At 40.8% G+C, this 6,511-nt stretch overlaps 1 protein-coding gene across 3 annotated transcripts in view; it reads left to right on the top strand.

Moving 5' to 3' along the window:
• The window catches only part of LOC122549125 (frizzled-6-like), a 48,302-nt gene that overhangs the window by 15,364 nt on the left and 26,427 nt on the right, over window positions 1-6,511 (top strand). The gene's annotated exons all lie outside the window — the stretch shown is intronic.

The following is a 6,511-nucleotide window of genomic DNA, read 5'->3' as shown; positions in this document are numbered from 1 at the left end:
CAATTTTGGTGTCATCTGCAAACTTACTAACTGTACCTCTTATGCTCGCATCCAAATCATTTATATAAATGACAAAAAGTAGAGGACTTAGCACCGATCCTTGTGGCACTCCACTGGTCACAGGCCTCCAGTCTGAAAAACAACACTCCACCACCATCCTCTGTCTTCTACCTTTGAGCCAGTTCTGTATCCAAATGGCTAGTTCTCCCTTTTTTCCATGAGATCTATCCTTGCTAATCAACCTCCCCTGGGGAACCTTGTCAAATGCCTTACTGAAGTCCATATAGATCACATCTACTGCTCTGCCCTCATCAATCTTCTTTGTTACTTCTTCAAAAAACTCAATCAAGTTTATGAGATATGATTTCCCACACACAAAGCCATGTTGACTATCCCTAATCAATCCTTGCCTTTCCAAATACATGTACATCCTGTCCCTCAGAATTTCCTCCAACAACTTGCTCACCACTGACATCAGGCTCACCGGTCTATAGTTTCCTGGCTTGTCCTTACCACCCTTCTTAAACAGTGGCACCACGTTTGCCAACCTCCAGTCTTCCGGCATCTCACCTGTGACTATCGATATCTCAGCAAGAGGCCCAGCAATCACTTCTCTAGCTTCCCACAGAGTTCTCGGGTACACCTGATCAGGTCCTGGGGATTTATCCACCTTGACCTGTTTCAAGACCTCCAGCACTACTTCCTCTGTAATCTGGACATTTTGCAAGATGTCACCATCTATTTCCCTACAGTCTATATCTTCCATATCCTTTTCCACAGTAAATACTGATGCAAAATATTCATTTAGTATCTCCCCTATTTTCTGTGGCTCAACACAAAGGCCGCCTTGTTGATCTTTGAGGGGCCCTATTCTCTCCCTATTTACCCTTTTGTTCTTAATAAGTATAAAATACAAAAGCGGGGATGTAATTCTGGAATTGTATAAAACGCTGGCAAGGCTCAGCTGACATTTTGCAAATTGTTCTGGTCACCATGTTACTGAAGGACACAATTGCTCTGAAGAGAGTGCAGAGGAGATTTATAGGATGTGGTCAAAGACTGAAAATTGTATCTTGAGGAAAAGTTGGATAATCTCGGGTTTCTTTAGAGCAGAAGAGACTGAGAAATGACTTAATTGAGATATACAAAATAATAAAGACCCTAAATAATAAGTAAAGACCTGTTTTTTTTCCCCCTAGCAGAGAGGTCATTTTCCAGGGCCATAGATATAAAGTGATTGCCAGTTAGATTAGAGCGGATATGAGCACGCTTTTTTGCGCCTTGAAATGTCTAAAATTCACTACCTAGTTTCATAGTGAAGATAGAAACCCTCTCTTATTTCAGAGGAACCTGGAATGCTATAATCTGCAAGGCTATCATCCAGGTGCTGATATGTGTGATTAAAGCTGGCGGCCGGTTTATTTAGCCTGCACAAACACTATAGGCTAAATGGGCTCTTTCTGTGCAGTGACTCTTCTGTGGTTCCAAGGAATCCTTAAGTTTTGGTAGTAAACAAATGTATGGAAATCAATCAAACGCAATTATCACCTCACTATTTGAACAGTCCAACTCTGAAGATATTCTGTACCCATTTGCCAGCACAAAATCAAAGGTCAGATTCAGGATCTCTGACTTCCCATGCTCAAAATTCTATCAGCTGGTAAATATTCCCAGTACCAAACAAGAAGAACATATTGACCTTGGCACCTGATATGTTGCCTAGGATTTGATGCACTATTGTTTTCTTTTTTCTGTCTGTAGCTATTTAATTTTGCCAGAATTTTTTAGATTATATTCCCTTCAGTATGGAAACAGGCCCTTCAGCCCAACAAGTCCACCCCAACAAGAGCAACTCACCCACAGACCCCTTCCCCATATTTACCCCCTGACTAATGCACCTAACACTATGGGCAATTTATCATGGCCAGTTCACCTGACCTGCACATCTTTGATTGTGGGAGGAAACCCACACAGACACAGGGAGAGCTTGCAAACTCCACACAGACAGTCACCTGAGGCAGGAACCGGACCAAGGTCGCTGGTGCTGTAAGACAGCTGTGCTAACCACTGAAGCACTGTGTCACCCGATTTCTTTGTTGGTTTTTGCTACTGCAACTGAGGTAGAACAGGTTGGGGTGCAGTGGGAAGGATCTCTTATCTCTTACTCAGGAGCCTTCATGTGTTCATACTTGGCTGAATTAATACAGTAGTTTACTTTTCCTTTAAACCTTTTTGTTCCTTTCAAAATCTTGGGGAATTCAAAGCATTTGGTCAATGAAGGCCCATCCAGTTACATATATTTGAATTTTCAGAAGACATTTGGTAAGTTAATGCACATTTAGGTTATTTAATAATGAGTCCATGGTGTTGAAGGTGGTACGTTAGCATAGTTAGAGGTTGGATAACTAAGAGAAGAAACAAAGTCAGATAAAGGCGGCCATTTTCAGGATTGCATCCTGTAACTGCATCCAAGTTGTGCCTCAGATTAGTGATGGCCACAATTATTTACAATATATATTAATAATTTGGCTGAAGAAAATGAATACTAAAGCCATGTTTATAGATGACACAAAAATAAGTGGGAAGGCAAGTGATGAGAATAACAGTCTGCAGAGGGATATAGTTAGGTTAAATGAGTGGGCAATATCTTGGCAGATGGGGTATAATGTGGTGAAATGTGAGGTTATGTATTTTGGCAAGAAGAATACAGAAACTGAATATTGTTGAAATGGAGAAAGACTGCACAAAGCTACAGAACATGGGGAATCACTAACGGCTAGCATGCAGGATCAGTGGGGCTTAATCTCAGAATAAAGGGTGTGCAGATGAGAGGAATTTCTTCACTTGGACAGTTTGAAATCTGGAATTCTGTACCACAGAGGCCTGTTGAGGCTAGATTGTTAAATATGCTCAAAGCTGTAATCAATAAGGGGATCGAGGTTTTTTGGGAAAAGGTAAGAAAGTGGAGGGTTATCAAATCAATGAATGGCGAAGTATACTCCGTGGCTGAATGACCTCCTTGCATTCCTATGTCTTATGGCCAAACCACAATTCCCCATGAAATGCCCTTCTCTGCAAAGTTTTCTTTGGTCATATTACACGTAGAAATAAAATCAAGGCCAGTGTAAGATGCAGTGTAAAAATAAAATTAAACAAGTATACAGTTAATCATAACATTTAAATTAGTCTTCATTAATTAGTAATGTAGGGATTTCCCGACAGATTTATTACTGTACAAAATGTTGTTATTCTGAGAGGCTCGGAATTAGACTCCTCTGATAAGCAAAAGTGCTGAGGTGAGGCAAAACAGTGGCAAGAAGGGCCAGTCCAGTATCTTCCAGATATAAATGCATTGATTGTCCAACAAACTTCCTCTGCACAGCCAACCATGCTTTGGTCAGGTTGTCAGAGATCTTGCATCTCAAAATGTGGTGTCAACATAATGCCTCTCTCCTTCTGTCTCCCAACTATTGAATAGGAATAAGCTGAGTGCAGTTGTACTACAGATAAATGTGCTCTCTTTATAAGAGATGAGTTTGCTCTTTAAATGGTCTAAGTAGGTGGAAGGCAGCTGCCACCAATGAAATTGGCTGGCCTATATGTCAATCTTATTAAAATGAAGCCAGGCAGTTAAAATTAGCTAGTTTTTGGTATTTCTGACTGTTCAGCAGCATTTGCTTTATAATCTTAAAAGTTAGAAAGTAGTCATGCTAAGTTGTGTTGGTAAAGAATGGTGGAGTCAAAGGCATTTTTGCAGCTGCTTTTGCATTAGCAGATTGCAGATGCTGGCAGTCTGAAGTAAAAACAGAAAATGCTAACAAACACAGCTGTGGCAATATTCTGGAGAATCATATTAGGCTCAAAACATTAACTCTGTTTCTTTCCCCATAAATGCTGTAAGATCTGCTGAGTTTATCCAGCCTTTTCTGTCTGTTATTTCTCTGCTGCAGAAAGTGGTGTAATTAACAGGATCAGGTTACCTCACCATCCTCATGGCTGAGGAATAACACATCTGAGGAAAGGCAGGAGAAAAAGAGAAGAGCAATCTAGAAATTATACAAGATGTTATCTGCACTCCCTGCTCTTCTTTTGAGTATTCATGATGGTTGTGATCTTCCTTGAGTCATCCCAACAATTGTATTTAATGTTTAAAGAAGAGAGTCTCATCTTTTAAAAAATGGTAAAGCTGATCAATGCAATGATGCTGTTCATTTTGAAGTATATTATTCTGTCACAAAATCATTGCAGAGAATGATGCGTGGGCGTTCAAACAGTTTCTCCTCCCGGGTGATGACGGCAAAAGCAAAGAATACCAATCACTGCACTCTTTTCAGAAAATAAATTGGTACAGAGTTACAGTCAACCTTTTTAGTTACGTATGTTACCTTGAATTTTGAATAAAGTTTTACTTTAAAAGAATATTCTGCAATAGTATTTGTTATTAGCGTTATTATAATGTCTTCCATAGAAGAACATGGCTTTATAAATTTTGTCTTAAACAAATATGTCTGTTTTAGTATATCTCTTCAAATTTCAACCCTCTCTGTGAAAATATTTCTGCTCATGTCCATCTGAGGTGGATTGGAATACCCTTTATCCCCAGACTATGACCTGAGTTAAGACTTATAACCAGGCAAGAAGGCCTCACTGCGCCCATCCTGCCAAGCCCTCTTCAGAATATTATACTTTACAAACAGATCACATCACATTCTCCTAAACCTTGGATGTTATGGGCCCTTTGTTTTGGTGGTGGAAGGCGTGGATGTGGCACCAACAAAACTGGCTGCTTACCGTAGGTGGGATCAGACGTTTTGACTGTTATAGGATTGCTCTCATTGAAGGCAATGGAGTGCTTCCTCATGCTGTCAGGATATGAGTTCCTCATTTCAAATTTCCTAGGCTGTGACTGGCCTTGTGGCCACTGTATTTTTATGGTTGGTCCAGTTCAGTTTCAGTTAAATGGTTAAATTACCACCCCGCCTTCCAAAACCTCCAAGATGTTGATAGTGGGGGATTTAGTGGTGGCAGTGCCTTTGAATGCCACAGAAGATGTGTAGATTGTCTCTTGCTAAAGAATGTTATTCTCTGGTACTTGGGTAGCACAGCTATTACTTGCAACTTACCACCCAAGCCTAATTTGTTAAAATCTTGCTTCATATGGACATGATTACTTCATATCTGAGTAATGGCAAATGGTTCTGTTCATCATGCAATCATCAGCAAATATCTTCACTTTTGATCTTTTTGTGGTGGAAGGTTTGAATGGAAAAATGGGTTGAAGTAGCTGAAGATTGTTGAGCCTAGGACACTGTTCTGAGAAGCTCCTGCAGTGATGTCCTGGGACTGAGATCATGGGCCTCCAATTACCACAACCATTTCTCTTTTGTGCTAGGTATGGCTCCAAGCAATGGAGGGTATTCCCCACTAACTTGAATTTCCAAGTGCCCATGCTCATAATAATCATTGATTTTTCCCATTGCTTCAACTGATGAATGTTCAGCAAGCAGATAATTGTTGCAACATCTGCATTAGTGTTGTCCCTTGTGTAATGTTAAACCAAATCTTGGTTTGCAGATCCAGTTGCATATTACATCACTGTTGGAGGATGGGTGAAGGCACAGCTTTGCAGCATGTTTGCTTGTCTTGTCATGACTCGGGTTTTCTCCTTCAAATGTTGAGATGGCTTGATGACTGAGACTTAAATACTGAGATATGTACTGAGCATTTCTTACTGTGTAGTGTAGTTGGACTTGCAGGCTGTGAAATTAGCGTACCAAATATCTTTGTATCTGAGTTTGGAGCATCTTATATTGCAGGTTACCATGTGCAACTGGCTGCAGAATACGGCCTTTGCAGTGCAAGGATCCTCATGAACTCCCATTAGCTAGCCAACTCAGTAACTCTGAGCTCTCATGAGCTTTCAATACCTGGTATGCTACACCTTGTAGAAAGTTGGTGTTAAAGATTTTTGAAAATTAGTTGTCCTTTGAGTTTTAGATGACTTAATGTTCCATTTGCAGAGATTTATAACCAGCTAGCGCTGATAGTCTGACAGATGCTGGAAGAGAAAGCTGTGTTAAGTGTCCTTTTTTCTCCGTCCCTGGATTATAGGGACCAGAATATATCTAAAGTGTCTTTCACCTTTTAAGAGGCTATGAATTCCATATCTACCTCTTTCTGCGGAGATCAACATTAATCATAAGACTGCTTGTGTGCACAATTGTGAAGAAGACTACTGGCCCCTGTTGTCATTTCCATTTTGCCATGAGGTTTGGACATTAGTTAATGTCCTAAATACCCTGCGCATTGAGTGTATTTAAGTGGGTGAGGATTGTCTCCCTTTTACACCTCCAATTTCCCTTTCTCCTCACGTGCTCTTTTTGCCCCCCTCTTCCACTCACCCTCTCTTCTTCCCCCCCCCGTGCTTTATTCCACCCACGCTCGCGCTCTCTCTCTCTCTCTCTTCCCCCTCGCGCTGTCCCCCTGCTCTCTTTGTCTCTGTCTCTCCCCT

Source organism: Chiloscyllium plagiosum, chromosome 4 (assembly GCF_004010195.1).
Source record: "Chiloscyllium plagiosum isolate BGI_BamShark_2017 chromosome 4, ASM401019v2, whole genome shotgun sequence".
In the NCBI taxonomy this organism is placed as follows: Eukaryota; Metazoa; Chordata; class Chondrichthyes; order Orectolobiformes; family Hemiscylliidae; genus Chiloscyllium; species Chiloscyllium plagiosum.
The sequence above is the reverse complement of the archived record's forward strand: the minus strand, read 5'-3'. Positions and strand labels throughout refer to the sequence as shown.